Here is an 18832-nt window from a genome sequence, read left to right on the forward strand (position 1 = left end):
TAGGGTACGAGTAGGGTAGAGTACGGGTAGGGTACGGGTAAGGTAGGGGTAGGGTAAGGGTAGGGTAGAGGTAAGGCAGGGGTAGGGTAGGGTTAGCGGTAGGGTAAGGGAAAAGTAGGGGCACAGTAGGGTTGGGTAGGTTTAGGTAGGGAGTAGGGTAAGGTAGGGGTAGGGAAGATGTGTACATAAGTAAAAGCGAAAGCGAAAGCATGACCGCTATCACACTAATATTTTAAAGACGAAAGTTTGTGTGTGTGTGTATGTTTGTTCCTCCTTTACGCTGCGGCTGTTAAAGCGATTTGGATGAAATTTGGAATGGAAATAGATTTTATTCTGGATTAACACATAGGCTACTTTTTATCCCGGAAAAATCCATGGTTTACGAGGGATTTCTAAAAAAACTAATTTTACGCGGACGAAGTCGCGGGCGTCCGCTAGTGGAATAATATAATAATATAAAGTAAGACTATTTGTTGCCAATTATGAAATATTTAATAAGATATTACACGTTTCAGTGTCAACAGTTCAGAACTCTAGATTTGTGAAGTTATAGAATAAATGTTGCAGGACCTGTCTTCCAAAACGGTAGTAGAATATCTACAAGTACTTAGTTACTCTGGACGTTTAAAAACTCCTCGTGAAGCATAATTTGAGTTAGAAAATAAGCTATAAATAAGATAAGCATGTTATGAAATATATTCTCCGTAAATGTTTTAAACTCGATCAAGTGCTTGAAATAATTAAATGAAGTATTCAGTTATAAATTCAGATTTTATTATTCTTTTAATTCTTAGTCTTAATTTAATTTATGTAAAAATTTCAATATGTATTTTTTAGAATAATAAATAAAGTTTTTAGAGTTAAAAAAATGCTAAATAAATAAGCATATTAGTAAGTACGCAATAAAAAAATCTCTAATTATTTTTTTAGGGAACCCCAAAGCAAACTATCGCGTTCCGATTGTAGCACCTTAATTAGCGCAATGCAACAGAGTGGTCGGGAATTGCCACTTTTTTCCCCGATTGTACCACCGACTCGTTCGTTGATTGTGGCACTGCTCGCGATTGTACTGGCGCAGGCGTCGGCACGTGGGGCGCCGATGTGCCAATTAAACTTGATGACTGTACCTCTTTTGAAGTTCCTTGGCTCCTAATTAGTTGTTACTTTGTGGCAATGTATATCTAAATTATTTTTACATGATACTTCACACATTATTTCAGTATTGTTTATGAATGGACGCAATATATTATTTTCAGAGCAATGAAATCCGCTTTAGGTTCGCAGACAGTGTGCAAGCAGTTTGTAATACGACATTCACAAACTGTCTATGAAGTGACAGTTTGTTGTATACCTACTGTATGTAGGATCTTCTCGGACCAAGGCGCGTTTGGAACGCGTATCTTTATTTTAAGTTCTCAATTTTTATTATTACCATTATCTAATAACATTACTCTTTTTAATAACGTTTCAAAAGTGCTTATTAATATTAATAAACATATTTGAAATAAAGGAATTTTGATTTTGACTTTGACATAATATAACATATACCTAAGTCTTAAAAAGATAGCTCCATATTCGATCTTGTTTATGGAGAGAGGCTTTGCCCTGTAGTGACTTAGGTATTATAATCTTTTTATGATAATAACTTTAAATAGTTGTTTAAAAAAACTAAAAAACACGCTTTTAGCACGCACTCAAAATTACAAATATTGGATTTAAGTCACGTGACTATTTTTTTTTTGTATTCCTGACAGCAACCTTTCATTTGATATCATGGGGGTGGATTTGAAACAGCCAGTCCGCCATCTTGGGGAGGCCGCCATATTGGATTTGTAATGACATTTCTTAGCTATGTATTGTCATCAGAACTCAGAGCGTGTGCAAAATTTCATCCTAATCGAAAACCGGGAAGTGGGTCAAATTAAGATTCTAAGATTTTCTTACATTCTTTCTTTTTGGACTTCTCTGCGTGTGCGAAGTCTGCCAATCCGCATTGGGCCAGCGTGGTGGACTATTGACCTAACCCCTCTCATTCTGAAGAATACTCTATGAAAGAATATAATAATAAGGAGCCTCGAGCTCAGCAGTGATGGGTTGATAACGATTTAAAAGTAATTGCTAAATCTAATTTTAATAAGATACTTAATACTAAGGTAAAAAAGAATTTAATATTACGAATAGAAATATATATTCATAAATAAAAATGTAAAACAAAGTATTAACACGAGTAAGCTAAACGCTAGCCGTTTCGCCGTAACAAAAGGCAGAAATCGCGGAAAATTGCGGGGTCACATAAAAGGTATATTTATGTAACAATCATCGCCATCGATTGTGCACGGGTGTTTTATATTGCTCGCTCGGATAAACCATCTATGGTTTTAAGAGAACAGCACTCAGCGGGACGGTGGTATGCCGCACCGTGCAATCAGTAATTTTCTTTTCTTTTTTACAATAGAATATTGCCTTTTTCTTTTAAATATCACCCTATAACCCTTTCCCTCCAATTAGGCGTTAAGACTGTGTCATGACTATGTTAGTGGTATGAAAATGGTGCATTGGACAAGGCCCCATGTATCATTTCTGTCACCCCTAAAGACTCATGCCTTCTCGGAGTTGATTTCGGCCATTTTACAGTAGAAATTTTTTCAATAAATAAAATTTAAAAAAAGCATTAGTAATAGTTGTTTGACTAATCAAGCAGATAGCACAAGTGGTGTTGAATCAACCAACATCGCTAATGAATGAAACATTTCGCAGGCCTAGCTAGGAACGCAACCTATTGAGTGTTGATTAGCGTCCGTTAACTGAGGCAGAGTAATACACCTTATTTCTGTAATAAACGAGAGTACCATCATACCATTCCATTAATATTACAGAAAGTCAGAAAATATAATTCACCAAACGGAGATAAGTGAAAATAAGTGCGGGATATTACAGGTGAAGTGCAATTTGTCACTATTAAACTATTATTTAAAACGACAATTTAGTCCTGGAACGCGACTAAAGCAAAAAAAAATATTAATTAATCTTGTTTTACATTCTAATTTCATAATAACAAATGCGCGTCAATAGATAGGCACGTTTCTGTATTCTTTATTTTATTTCAACAAACAACTGCAAGGTCAGTAAATCGAACCCAATGACAAAACCTTACCCTTTAACAGAAATATGCGTTGACCGTAAAACATTTAATATATTTTAATAAAAGCTTATAACAATCGATATTTTAATTTTTATTTAAACAATAAAGTATGTGGCTTATAGTTGTCCGTCTTGCATAAACTCATCCGAAAGTCGAAGGCACGACGCAGTCTGTCATTAAAAGGCTTTTAATTCTTGATGCTTTCTCCATTCACAGACTCGATACGTGGACCTGAAAAATAAATACATGAGGTTACATTAAGTTCTTCTTTTTATGACTTATACTGGCTGCATTATATTTTTTAAGAATATTTGCCATGTCTTTCTAAATATGACCAAGTCTGTGCTAGGAGTGGGAACGACAACAGACCAACGGGGAGGGATTGAACCCGCGGTGATGAATCCGACCGCTCTTACCATTGAGCTATTGAGGCTTTTAAAAGGTCCAAAGGTCGGCATATTTGGTGTCAGTTCAAGAGGCCCTGGGCTGGAGGTAAATAGGTTGGGATTCTTACAATAAATTCTCAATTACAATAATACGCTCCCAACGGAATTGTTTTTTCTTTTTCGCCAGTCTCATGGTAAGATTAACCATGTAAGCATGAAATATAGTGTGTGAGCAAGCACAGGTGTATTCTCTTTTCCCTTACTCTTCAAGTTTGATGAAAGATCAGGCGCAGGAGTAGAGGCACGGGGAGTCCACACCACCAACTTCCCAACTCCAGGCTGCTATTAAGATTCTTCTTGTAAGAACAATCCCAATTACGAGTTTTTTTTTTTATTGGCCTGATCCGGCAATCGAACCCTGGACCTCATTGTCTGAACCAGCTTACCATGGGTTACAGCTTTTTACTACTACGTAGTGCTAATATAAATTTTAAACGTCAGTAGCCAGAAGCGTAGGCGTAATGTTTACGGTAATAGTAGCACATAAATCAGACTTAAACAATATTTTTTCCTTAAAATAAAAGTAAAATACTTTTCTTTACGTTTCGCAGAGAAAAATCTTTAAAAATATAGTCATTGTTTTTCATATGAAAGGCTTTCATTTCAATAGTAACGTTACGCATGTCTTCCCCGCATATCTTAAGATGTCACATGGAAAATCACGCTAACAAGCTTTCATCAAAATATGTGTGTTCAAACAAAATGAACTGAGAGCAAGTGTACTATAGTTACGGTGTTTTTAATTATAAAAAAATGTTAGGTATATTAGATATATAAATATATGAAATTAAATTAAAAACAATTTCATCTACATAATTGTTATCGCCACGTTGCATCGACTTGCGGTACGGACGGCTTCAGTGTGCTCGTGGCGTTCGAGCCGTCCACATCTCTTGTTGTGTAATTCTTTATGGGTTACTTGGGATAGGCGGGGAGAGTGACTTGAGTGGAAAAGGGGAGTGTTCGTTAACAGTCAAAGGCGCCTTTAACCTTACACACAACGTCCACAAGTGCGTGACTTCACTCAAGGTCATTATCTGCCATTCTAGGGTCTTATTTTGGTTACACTTTGATTTGTTAGATAAGTTGTCCTGACAAATGTTGTGAATCAAACCTTTTGTTCGACATTAGTTTTCATATTTTTGTAATCACTCCTGAGTCCGCTAAAATAATTTAATAAATAATTATTTTATGATTTATGAATTTGTTAAGGAACGAACGAATTAAAATGCCATAATGGCATAATTCGTTCGTTCGAAACCCATATTCGGCTCACTGCTGAGCTCGAGTCTCCTCTCTGAATGAGAGGGGTTAGGCCAATAGTCCACCACGCTGGCCCAATGCGGATTGGCAGACTTCACACACGCAGAGAATTAAGAAAATTCTCTGGTATGCAGGTTTCCTCACGATGTTTACCTTCACCGTTTGAGACACGTGATATTTAATTTTATAAAATGCACACAACTTTAAAAGTTGGAGGTGCATACCCCGGACCGGATTCAAACTCACACCCTCCGGAATCGGAGGTAGAGGTCATATCCACTGGGCTATCACGGCTCTCAATAGGCATAATTGCACTATGGCAATTGAAACGATTTTCATCTATCAAATAATGTAATCATTTGTAAATGATAAATTATATCATCACCCCATACTTGTGTTAAGTATTAGTAGTAGTACATGATGAATACATGACAAAATATTCTAGGGATTTTTTCTGTGCACTCTTTCTCTATCAGTGGAGTTACCTCAAAAACGATACCACATCTAAGTGTGTAAGTTACGTAAGAAGTATATGCTACCATAACTGTATTCTGACTCACTACTAAAAAAGTACGTAAAAATATTCATTTGAGTGTCTATCTCTTACGCTATGTCTGAAGGAAATGACTCGGGAAACACCATAATGAGCTGGTTCGAGTGCACCACGCTATGCAGCTGAACCTTGCCAACAAAAGCTGGAATATGGCGGAATGTACACAAAGGGAAATATTCTAGGCTCTAATGTCGGCTGGCAATAGGAAATATCATTGTTGTGATCACTGGTTTTTGTCATAATTAAGAGCTTTTTGTAATAGAACTTGCGCTGTTTTTTGTTTCTGTTGCAGCGTAATTGGGCATTGTTGTATTGTTGTTTATTGCGCGTATGTTGCCGATGGGCTTTGTAACGCATTTTATGTAAATGCGCTCGCCTTATTTTTTTGTATCTTTTTTTTTATTTATTTAACTGGTACATTTTAAAGTTTTAATTTATTGGCTGAGTGTCGCCGTGAATTATGCTTTGAAGGCGGTTCGACTCCTAGAGAAATAAGTACTATATTCGTCACAAGTGGTTAATTTTGAACGAAATAGCCCGAAATATGACTTTAGATTAATAACCTATAAGACCTAACAATTTTTCACTTCAAACGTAAGCCACTTCTGTGACTTCTTGAACGAGTGTGAACTAACCTAACTCGCAAACACGCACATAAGCGTACTTATCATAGCGATGCGTCAAGAACTTCAATTTCGGAGCACATAAAACGGCTTATCAATCCTGAATCTTATGTGTTATAAATCTATGCCTTTGGAGATTAACGGAGATATCACTGTTTTTAAATAGCCGGTAACTCAGCGCTGCGACGAAGCCGCGGGCATCGGCTTGTCTATACTAATATTATAAAGAGGAAACTTCGAAACCACTGAACCGATTTGAACAATAAATTCTTTAACTTTTTGGAAGCTAGATAGATAGAAGATAAAATATAGCCCATAGGTGTAGAAAGTGTATATCCTTGTGTGCTATAGGCTATATTTAAACCTCTTATTCCTACGGAAACGGAATCTACGAGGGTTAAACCGCGAAGTTCAGCTAGTCACAGATAAATAGATTGAAAACAAGTAAAAATACGATCAACGGACAGACGAAAAGTGTAAAGAAATATTCTTGCAAAAGTTCTACAAACTACAACCTGTACTTATTTTAGTTAATTATTAATTAAAATAAGTACAAGTTGTAGTTTGTAGAACTTTTACTAGTATAAGTATTTCGTTTTCATCATACAAATATTTTGCAGTTTTAGGAATCAAACCGACCGCCATCCAGAAGGCAAGGACTACAGGCAGTGGCTAGTTACTTAGTAGTACGTACTTAGGCTAGCGATTTAGAGTTCCGATGCGATGTCGTGTAGAAACTGAAAGGGTTGTGGATTTCATCCTCCTTCTAACAATTTAGCCCGCTCCCATCTTAGATTGCATCATCACTTACCATCAGGTATGATTGTAGACAACTGCTAACATGCACCTTAATAATTAAAAAAAAAAAACTACTGTACGAGTAGATGCCCGTCAGTAGGTAGGTACCTATAGTATTATAGAGATCATAAAAATCACTATAATATTTTTAAGAATAACAGAATAAAAACAAACGCTACATCATTAGAATAATGCTATTTTAAAGTCTCGTCTAATGCACGACGTATAACAATAATCTAAAGAGTTTTTTGTAACAAAGTTCCATTGGTCGGGGTTCCGACCTCTAAAGTCGTGGCGTAGGGTTACCATCGGTTTTTATCGGTTACCTTCTTAATTAGTGTAATTTACCCGTACTTATTAATAAACAAATAAATCGTTTATAAAGTAATACGTACTTGAGATTTGTCTTAATTCTCTGTGTGTGAAGTCTGCCAATCTGCATTGGCCCATTATGGTAGACTTTTAGCCTAAGTCCAGTCATTCTGAGAGGTGACTTATGCTCAGCAGTGAGCCGAATGTGGCTTATTAATGTTGTATTTCAGCTAAGAAACAAACTTTTATAATATTTAGTATAATTTGATGACTACTTACGCCCTACCTTTAGGTTTAACCTGATTATTTTTTATGCCGATATATTTGTTTATTAATTAGTACGGGTAAATTTTCTAATGAAGGAGGCAGGTTCCCTCACGATGTTTTTTCTTTACCGTTTCACGTGATATTTAATTTCCTAAAATGCACATTGAAAAGTTGTAGGTCATTCGTCGTCGTTCAGAGTCGTGATAGCCTATTGGATATGATCTCCCCCTTCCACTTGGAGGGCGTAGGTACGAATCCGGTCCAGGGCACCTGCAATTTTTTAGCTTAACTACAATCAGCTTAAACCATTTTACTGGATTGAAAGAGTTTTCCCCACTTGCCCGCTAAACTTCAATTTGAGGAACTTAGATCACGAATTACCTTTAATTATGTTCATAAATTACTAACTTTGTGATGCCTAACCATAGAGTTAATAATATAGCCTCTAGGTATAGCTCAATGGTAAGAGCGGTTGGACTCATCACCAAGGGGTAGTGGTTCGATCCCCACCCCGTTGGTCTATTGTCGTACCCACTCCTAATACAGTCTTTTCCGACTAGTTGGGGAGGAATAGGAATATTGGTCATATTTAAAAGATAGTGGCAAATATTTAAAAAAAATATATACTTATATTCTAATCCAGCAAAAAGCTTTATCTGACGGCCCTGAATATGGGAGAAAACTGAACCGGCGTTTCGAGGAATCTGCACAGAGGCTAATTCTCGACCATACAGACACGCTAATTGGAAAAACGTCGAGGAAAGAAAGAAACCATTGAAACTTCCGCAGATCATACCATGGAAATAACGTCGGCTTTAAAACTCTTTGTGTATTTTTTTTACATTTCTTCAAGTTAACATTTAAACTGGTAATAAGTCTTGGTCAACTTCAAAGTGTATTTTTTCAACAAACAAATCGAATGCATTAAACTACACTAGCGGACGCCCGCGACTTCGTCCGCAAGGAAAACATCAAAACAAAGATGTGTATGTATCTTTGTCTGGTCTCAGTCACAGAAAACATACTTGTCTCAGCTGAAAATAATGCTTGTACGTAGTGCACGGTATATTATGCTAAGCTGTACAGTGTACATCCTTTATTTTTAAGAGTTACAGACATTCATGCTGTCATAGAAGCCGTGATAGCCCAGTGGATATGACCTCTGCCTCCGATTCCCGAGAGTGTGGGTTCGAAACGGGTCCAGGGAATGCACCTCCAACTTTTCAGTTGTGTGCATTTTAAGAAATTAAATATCACGTGTCTCAATCGGTGAAGGAAAACATCGTGAGGAAACCTGCAAAGCATAGAATTATTTTAATTCTCTGCGTGTGTTAAGCCTGCCAATCCGCATTGGGCCAGCGTGGTGGACTATTGGCCTAACCCCTCTCATTCTGAGAGGAGACTCAAGCTCAGCAGTGAGCCGAATATGGGTTGATGACGACGATGCTGACATAAGGATAGGGTACTGACTGTCTGTAACTTTTTAGTTATGAATAAATTTATTTCTTTCTTCTTTTTTTCTTTCCAAAGGTCGCGGTGTCTTGTTCTGTGTAGAAATGGGGAAGAAAGAACAAGATGGTGAAGTTCATCTTTACAAAGCTATGCTCTATTATATTACGTGATGGTCTTTTTTGATGGTTGATAATTGAGGTTGACATAACCTACTTATTCTGTCCAATAGTATTTTTAAAAAAAGTTAACTAAAAGCATTTTGCTGTCAAAATCTCTTTGTATACGGATATGTACCTATACAATAAACATGTTATATTCTGTATGTAGTGCTGCTTAATCGGGCACTGATGCGGAAGCCTTTTGATATCGATATCCCTGTTAAAACGTCCCTCACTCATTACGTGCCCATGCTTTGCTTTATTAATATTCGATCGTTTTAGTGTGCTTTGACTTAACGTTATATAACATCGGAATAATTTTAACTAGCGGACGCCCGTGACTTCATCCGCGTGGAATTAAGTTTTTCACAAATCTCTCGGGAACGATGGATTTTTTTCGGGATAAAAAGTAGCCTATGTGTTAATCCAGACTATAATCTATCTCTACTTAAAATTTCAGGTGATTCGGTTTAGTACCCGTGATGTAAAAGAGTAGGTAACAAAAATTTACCTATACCATCAAAATCATCAGGTTTTGGCAAATTTAGGAAATCTATGGATTTTTTCGGGATAAAAAGAAGCAAATGTGTTAATACAGAGTAAAATCTATTTCCATTCCAAACTTCAGCCAAATCGCTTGAGTAGTAGCGGCGTTAAAGAGTAACAAACATCTAAGCAAACATCCAAACAAACGAGTACATACATCCATACAAACTTTCGCCTTTATAATATCAGTAGACTAGTCGAAAATATATTATAATGTTTTTTATAAAAATGAGCTATGGAGTTTCTCTGCGTGCGATCGAATCATAAATGAGGAGATCCGCAGACAAACCAAAGTTATTGACATAGCCCAGCGAGTCGCGAAGCTGAAGTGGAAATGGGCAGGCCACATAGTTCGAAGAGCCGATGGACGTTGGGGTCCCAAGGTGCTGGAATGGCGACCCCGCACCGGAAAGCGTAGTGTTGGTCTACTCCCAACTAGGTGGACCGAGGTCATCAAGCGGGTTGCTGGGAGCTGCTGGATGCTGGCGGCTCGAGATTGCTATGTTTGGAAGTCCATGCAAGGGGCCTATATCCAGCAGTGGACGTTTATCGGCTGATAATGATGATGATAACATAAAAAATAAAAACACCTTTTTCTTAAAGCCTGTATAATGTAAATACATAAAGTAGACTTAGTTATTTTTTCCCAAATTTTATAAGATTTTACCTGAATCTTAACCTTTAAAATACGGTGTGATAAAGATCAAATCAGTACCTACTAAATAACTTCCTTGACTTTTACTATTTTATTATCATTCAATACTTTTGATATGCGGTACCTCATAGGTACCGCATATCAAGCCCTACTTAAATTTAATGAGATTTCCAAGTATTTTTGATTATTAAATTAAAAATTTTGATTAAATTGCAACAAAATAACGACTCCCTTTATTTACTTACTTGATATTTACGATTATCATACAACATTTTTCACGCAACGCCGCCTGTCCTACTTCCACTAAGGCAATTTGTAAACCCTTTGATACAGGCAGTAGACACGTTAAAGGCACCGTGCTCAACAATGGATCGCTCAAGCAGAGCTCAAAACGTCATCAAACCACCGTCACAGGCACAGACACGTCGCGGTCCAAATTAAAACTCGTATCAATAACACAAGCGCCTCCGCCGACTATGAGTTGTGACGGCACTTTTTAATTAGCGCCTTTCCCCCGCAAGCCTTTGTGGAGGCCAAATTAGCCGGTGATGTTGCAAAGAGATGCATGCCCTGCTTTCGCTAGCATTAACAGATTACTCTGAGCCGCGGTTTTTTTGTTTCCAGCTCCATAATCGAGCGCATAGCCAATAGAGCCTCGCTAACTTCTGCGGGAATTAGAAAATCTCTCCGTTAGCTATTTGCCTGTTTGCCGTGCAAATTGTGGCGCAACCACCATGCTGGAGTCTGTAAAAGTTCTTTGCAAATTGCAAAGTTTGTATTGCTAGTTTCTTTGGAAGCCTACATGCCCGTATACCAGTTATGTGCAGAATCGTAAACTGAATCTAAACTCGCAATGCCATAATTTCGATGTTTTAATTTTGTAGAAAATGATTTTTTGTATAACTTGTAACTTACGTAACGTAACGTCATAATATACATAGAAACATACTTTCCTACTTATACTTGTAATAAGTAGGAAAAAATGAAGATGATTATACCCTAGGCCTAGATTAACATGTAGGTATACTACTTTTTAATTCGAAGAATTCCATGGTTGCCACAGGATTTGTGTTAAACTGAGTTTCGCAAAGTCGCGAGCATTCTCTAGTTGTAACATAAATAACATAAAACTTACTTAATGAATTTAGATGAAATTGGCAGAGGTAGATTATTATATCTCAAAAAGTTCAAAGTGTTTATTAAACGCACGCTTTTAGAAAAGTCTTATTATAGGTAGTGTTAATGATTATATAAATGATAAAAATGCTTGGTGTTAAACTGAATTATACGACTGTGGGCTTAGTTTTAAATAAGTTTGTAAAATGGTGGTAAACAAAAAAAAATAAACCTTGGCTGAGTTTGTTGTGGGCTCTTTATCGGACCGGAAGGCGCGTTTGGAACCCTCGTAACTTTAATTTTAAAATTTTCGACTATTATTACCACCATTGAATTTTTGAATTTTTTAATCTGGAACACACAAGGTATTTCAGACCATAATCTATATTTGTCCATAATACTTTATACCTATATTTTCACGCGGTTGAAATATCAGGCATCGCTATTACAAAGCATATTATATAATAATTATTCTAGTAACAATTAATAATTTTCGACAAACATTTTTTATAATTCGCTAAATGACGATTAAGAAAAAAATTATCAAAGGTTTCCACCGAAAACTAATTTTAAGGAAAGAAAAGTTGTTTTCAAGATCCTTCATTCATAAGAAGTTCCATTAAAATATTTTCTGACGAGCGACCATCAATTAAGTAGTTAAGATTTCGGCCTACTTAGATCAATAGAAAATTTCCACAGCGAAAACAATATGTCACAAAGGAAGAAAGGAAGAAAATAGGTGACGAGTAAAGCCAGACATAAAAAAAATATTAATTTATCTTAACTGTTATTTATGTATTTTATTCCTTCCCTCTAAATGATTTATAAAATCTGCTATTAGGTTATCTGGAAGAGATCGTTTTTTACGGATTAGGCCACCTATTGTATCTGTTCAACTGTTTTATATCTTTTATTGTTATTTTTGTGTCTATAGTTTATAATTATGGAGTTACATATTATTATTATTATCACCCTAAACGGTGCCCCAGCCCACAACTTACTTTTTTTTTTTTTTTATTCTTTACAAGTTAGCCCTTGACTACAATCTCACCTGACGGTAAGTGATGATGCAGTCTAAGATGGAAGCGGGCTAACTTGTTAGGAGGAGGATGAAAATCCATACCCCTTTCGGTTCCTACATGGCATCGTACCGGAACGCTAAATCGCTTGGTGGTACGTCTTTGCCGGTAGGGTGGTAACTAGCCACGGCCGAAGCCTCCCACCAGCCAGACCTGGACAAATTAAGAAAATCTCAATCTGCCCAGCCGGGGATCGAACCCAGGACCTCCGTTTTGTAAATCCACCGCGCATACCACAGCGCCACGGAGGCCGTCAAAAGCAACGTGGTGATTTTAAGCACCCCCTCTCCTGCAAGGTCTGGTCCGGCATTAAAATGGGCTGATGATGACAAAGAACATGTGCATCTATTCAACATTCGAAACAATCTATCTACAGGCGAGTCTTAATTCGTCGTTATTAAGGACCTCGCATTGTACGAAATGATAATAGCCAACTCACATACGTGGAGGCTGGAGACAATGCACAACCCGACAGCATTTCAAAAATCTCGCCCAATTCACGCATTCATCCGATCATTAAACGCAAGGCAGACGCCATTCAAATCAGAGCCTTTATGAAACTATGAATCCGTAATGACCATGCGTCACATCGTTAAATACCAAAAACAATGGCGCCTGCGACAGAAATTAATATATCATTATGTCAGACCCATGTAGTCACAACCCTAACTGCGGCTATCCCTGTCTGGCGTGCGGGATTTTAGCATCCATCCCTTTCTTCTGGGTGGCAAAGTTGTGCGAAATCTCCCCCGTGATTGGGATTAGTTAATTCGCAGAAATTGCTGAGAAAGTTAAAATTCGGATGTGTTACGATGCCTCTGGGTGGTGTTTGTGTTTGCAAATTATGCTTAGAACTTTTGTTGGGGCATAACTTTAGGTTATTTGGTAATTAATGAGCCAATGGGCCGTATATCCTGCTGATTTATTAGCTCGGTACTAGCATCTAACAGTGTAATATTTTATTAGTGTTATAAAGGTAAAAGTTATAACTAACTTTTATAATAAACTAGCGGACGTCCACGACTTCGTCCGCATGGAATTCAGTTTTTCACAAATCCCGCGGGAACCATGGATTTTTCCGGGATGAAAGTAGCCTATGTGTTAATCCAGAGGAAAACCTATTTCCATTCCAAATTTCAGCCAAGTCGCTTCAGTAGCTGCAGCATAAAAGAGGAACAAACATACTTTCACACTTACACAAAAACTTTCGCCTTTATAATATTAGTGTGATTAATCTAGATTTTTTTGTAGGTCCTTGTACGTTCTAAAAGTAAATTTTAAACGATAGAGAGACCCTAAAGCATATCAACAGATATTAATTATCAAAAGTGCTTGTAAGTATAGTGCAATCGATTTCTGGCATTGTAAAATAATTATAATACATAGTTAAAATACGACACGAACAACATATGTTGCAAAATAAGCACTAAGATTAATTATAATTACAGCTACTTATAGACATTTTGCGAGACGCTTTTCCATATTAATGTTTTGTAGCATAAACGGTCGTATGTATTTTAAGTAACTTATCGGATTGTAGACGTATCTACAAGGTTTTAATTTGTACTCGATACTTTAAATTTAAAGAATTTAAGGCATTCAATTCAGTTTTATTTTGACTTAAAATCTCAACATTTTTTTTATTACTAATGAATTAGCTCTACGCGTTTTCGAGGTGAAGGGTGTTGACAATCAAACAGATAGCCGGACAACTCAGTGTGCCAAATTTGCTGCAACTGTTATCATCATTATAAACCCATATTCGACTCACTGCTGAGCTCGAGTCTCCTCTCAGAATGAGAAGGGTTAGGCGAATAATCCACCACGCTGGCCCAATGCGGATTGGCAGACTTCAATACTTCACATACGCAGAGAATTAAAAAAAATCTCTGGTATGCAGGTTTCCTCACGATGTTTGTCATTCATCGTTTAAGACACGTGATATTTAATTTCTTAAAATGCACACAACTGAAAAGTTGGAGGTTCATGCCCCAGACCGGATTCAAACCCCTTTAGAATCGGAGGCAGAGGTCATATCGACTGGGCTATCATGGCTCCTCTATACTAATATTATGAAGCTGAAGAATTTGTTTGTTTGTTTGGTTGAACGCGCTAATCTCAAGAACTACTGGTCCGATTTGAAAAAATCTTTTAGTTTTAGATAGCCCATTTATCGAGGAAGGCTATAAGGCTATATTATTATGCTAAGAACAATAGGAACGGAGCACCAATGAAGAATGTTTCAAAAACGGGGGATGTTTTCCTATTGAGAGCTTACTTTGCGTGCGCTGCGTAGACGGTTAAAGTTACGCAAAAATCATGTATGACAGAATTGTTCAACTTTAAAAAGTTCTAAACAAAGTCTGCGACGGTTCCCGCAAGATTTGGTTAAAACTGAAATCCACGCGGACAAAGTCGCGGGCGTCCGCTAGTCTATACTAATATTATAAAGCTGAAGAGTTTGTTTGTTTGAACGCGCTAATCTCAGGAACTACTGGACCGATTTGAAAAATTATTTCAGTGTTAGATAGCCCATTTATCGAGGAAGGCTATAGGATATATATTATCCCCGTATTTTTACAGGAACGGGAACCACACAGGAGAAACCGCGCGGCGTCAGCTAATGCGTAATATAAACAAAAAGTTTGTTTGTGATGCTTCAATAACATTAGCCCGCCAGCCCCTCACTGCGTCATATGACGAGCAAACTACAGTTACGCAGCATACGGGGCAGTTCCCAAGTATAATTAGCGAGTCTAATCTGCCCCGCATACAGCGTGATGATGCAAGTCATCAACCTATGTAATGTCTTCTTTATAGATGATCGGCCTACAATATGTTTGACTGTATCATGTTGGTGAACTATAAATAAAATTGAAGTGTCTAGCTGAAAATAACTTTGTTGTCTTGTTATTTAGTAGACATACAAACTATTATGTTTGTTTGATTATCGAAGAAAATTCCATGGTTCCTGTGGGATTTTTGAAAATCTAAATTTCACGTAAAGTTCAGCTAATTTTGCAGGCTTTCATGTATATGTATTTATTGTACATTAGTTTTTAAGTCTTATTATAAGTTATTTTTGTTTTTAGTGTATATTTCTTCTAGTTAAAAATATATACAACACACATACATTATACAAAAAAACTAATTTTTGTTTTTTTTTTAGGTTTTGTCTTGTCAACATAAAATGAAATTCTGAGTTCATAACTTGCACAAGAAAAAAATGCACGCGGGCGGAATTGCAGGCGACCTCTAGTTGTAAAATTTTCTTTCATTCCTTTGACTCGCAGAACGTGCCAAACTGAAAATATCCTAAAAAAATTTCATATAAACGTATGAATATTCGTTTTACACAGATGGACGAAGTAGCTGCAATGTGGAAGCATTACGTATGATAATTCATTTGAGTTTTAAGATTTATGATTTTTAAAATTTCGTAATATTATGAGAACTAAATAGCCTTATTAAATTAAATCAAAATAGACTATCGTTTTGTGCAATTTATTTTTATTAAAAAAAATTATCGGAATATAAATAAATAATTACTTCTTGGAATTTTTAGCAATTTTTGATTGAATTGGGAACCTATTTGGGAAATTTCAATAGCATGGAAAATTAAAAGAAACCTGGACTGTAGCCTTGTGGGACGTCGATTCTATTTCTACTAACGCTTCGAAAATGAAAAAAAAGCATGTGAATGACATTCACTATCGACAGGTCAAGTGATCAAGTTGTCGATCGGATCTGTCATATCCATACATTTTGTAAATAGTTTTCGTTTGTAGAAAGAGAATCGACGTGTCATATGACTAAGGCCCCAGATGAATTAGTGTGACTATGCCCAGATTCACAGTCCAGCCACTAAAATATAAATGTATTGAAGCTAGACATTTTTAATTTTGTCAGGTGACATTGGCCGCCAAGAAATAAATACCTATGGATAAACTAGTAAGTTCCAAGTTAGCTCGTTTCCGTCTTGGACTGTATCGTCACTTAACATCAGGTTAGATTACAGTCAAGACCTAGCTTGTCACACAATAAAATAAAATAACATAAATCACTATGCCTCAAGGCATTCTTTTTCGCCTTTGTTTTTAGTATTTACATTGTTTTGCGCAATACAAACAAACAAAGTAACAAACTATCAAACAAAATAACTATTGAAAACACTACCTACTTAGTTACCTACTCTTATATCAATGCCAAAGAACTCAAATCATCGTGCACGAACTACCACTTTCCATATTAATTGGCATACGCAAACACAATATCCTCGCCGGCGAATATTTCACAGATATCCGACATTTCTTATCCAACCCACTTAAAACCTCCGAAGGGCAATGGGTCCTCCGAGTGTCATTCATCAACAACTTGCTCCCAACTTTCTATGTACCTAAACCTCTTATTATTTGCCACCCTCGACTATAAAATTGGACCAAACGTATTCGAATCACCCTTTTAATAATCAACCGTATTGTTATGAACATAAAACTCAAAATATCCGATAGAATGCTGTCTATACAGTCGTTTAAGACATTAATTATCGTTTTCATCCCCAGTTTTAGGGTAACCCTTTAGGAAATTTTCGTCCCTCACTGGACACCCCTCGACCGACGCGTGCCTTCAAGTCATTAGTGAGTGTACTAAGGTATGCCGAAAGGTTGTGTTCAATTTTAATGGTGATACCCGAAGTAGGAGAGGTACCTACCTACTACTGACTAAAGTAAAGTTTAGGTAGGTATTTGACTTTCACACCTACTTTACACGCCGCTGTTTATATCTTGCATTCTTTTAGCTTGATTTTATTTTTGGCATTGCATAAATAGTACAGGAAATCTAGGAAATATGACTAAAAGAATTACAAAGTTAAGCTTGTTGGGTTGCTCCCTACCTTGGTTAAAAATCTCGAGTCATGTCATTCTTTTACAAATCTTATACGACTTTTTCTAGATTTCCTGTTTAAAACAGTCAATCTGTAAAAAGAGTAAAAGACTGAATTTTTTTAATTAAATAAAGGTTTTTTTTCAAAGAAGCTCAAGAGACCTTTTCTTTTTATCAGCAATCAGCTGTTTTGTGAGTATCTAAAGTTAAGGCCCACCATATATTTAGTAGTCCAGTACATCTTATTTGATTTAGAAGGACGTCGATGGTCGGTAAATGCTAAATATTGTCATCCCAAACTAATAGGGTATAAAAAATACAATTCAATAAGCTGAAGATGTTCTATAATTCTATATTAATTAATATAGAATTTTAGAACATCTTCAGCTTATTGAATTGTATTTTTTCTAAAATATCTAAAATAGTTTAATAAAAAGCGAGTTGAAATCAATCTCTAATATTTTTTCTGATAGATACTTTGTTTATTTCGCCTTTTTACCTAAATTTTAAACAAATAACAGGTATCACAGGGACATGTGTTAATGCATTTTGTACGTGTATTTATGCAGAATTAGTTTTCCGATACAGTCCCCTCAGTAAGCCGTATTAGCTTATCTTTCCACTTGGCACGCCGTAAATTGGTCAAAATCTCGTTGCCTTCTCCACTCTGCTATGTATACGTAAGTGTTAGGGTGTATACTTTTGATATTGTCCTGAAAATAAATTAATAATTATTATTTATAAATACAGACAAATGAAAATTATAATTTTGATTTAAAAATGGAACAAATCAATAAATACTACTAAAGGCTTTTCGCCGATTCTGAAGTAGATATCGGTTCTCAATTAGCAATACATTTTGTTTTGTGAATAAGCCTGTTTTTTATATAATTTGTTTTTATTAGAAATTAGATACAAATCGCTTCTATAAAGGACAAAGTTTTTGCAATAACAATTCCATGTTTATCGAGGAAACTGAAAGCAAAGTAAAAATAAGGTATGACTGTACTTAAAAGGGATAAGTAATGGCAAAGGTACCTTCAGAAATCGCCCTGAAAATAAACGATATTTAGCAATATTTTAATTTCCATGTTAAGCCGTAAGCGTTGATACTCGTACACTTTTAATCTTAGTAGAAAGAAGATCTACCACATTAGACGAAATTTTAAATTTGTAACAAAATAAATGATTTTAAAATGAAATCTAAAAGGTATATATACCTCACAATCATATAAATTAGAGAATAAAGTAGTCATTAAACCAAATTACATAAAAACATTTTATAAATTATTTTGGAATGAAGATTTTTTATTGGGTTAACTATAGAGTAAACTGGCATACTGGCATGAATCGTCACGTACCTAACGCAAAAGCGTCAAAGGCAATAAATAGCATAGAGTAATGTAGGCTACAATGTTTTTTTTTATTTTTTATGAATAAGCGTTAAACAAATAGTATCTCAAATTACTAGAATAATAGATACTGTTAGTAAAGGTCTTATATTATTTTCCGGAAGGGAATTTCAATTTCCGTGTAAG

General features: G+C 36.1%; 1 long non-coding RNA gene across 2 annotated transcripts; it reads right to left on the reverse strand.

Annotated features, from left to right (window-relative positions):
* Nucleotides 1–3121: 3121 nt before the first annotated feature.
* LOC128198857 (uncharacterized) lies at nt 3122–18484 on the reverse strand. Of its 2 annotated transcripts, none has more exons than XR_008251576.1 (3): nt 18333–18484; nt 17794–18007; nt 3122–3373 (listed from the first exon to the last, which is right to left on the reverse strand). It is a non-coding gene; the product is annotated as an uncharacterized LOC128198857 (long non-coding RNA). The 2 variants fall into 2 exon arrangements; XR_008251577.1 differs by lacking the exon at nt 3122–3373 and adding an exon at nt 3382–4751.
* Nucleotides 18485–18832: the final 348 nt, after the last annotated feature.

Source organism: Bicyclus anynana, chromosome 16 (genome assembly GCF_947172395.1).
Source record: "Bicyclus anynana chromosome 16, ilBicAnyn1.1, whole genome shotgun sequence".
NCBI lineage: Eukaryota > Metazoa > Arthropoda > Insecta > Lepidoptera > Nymphalidae > Bicyclus > Bicyclus anynana.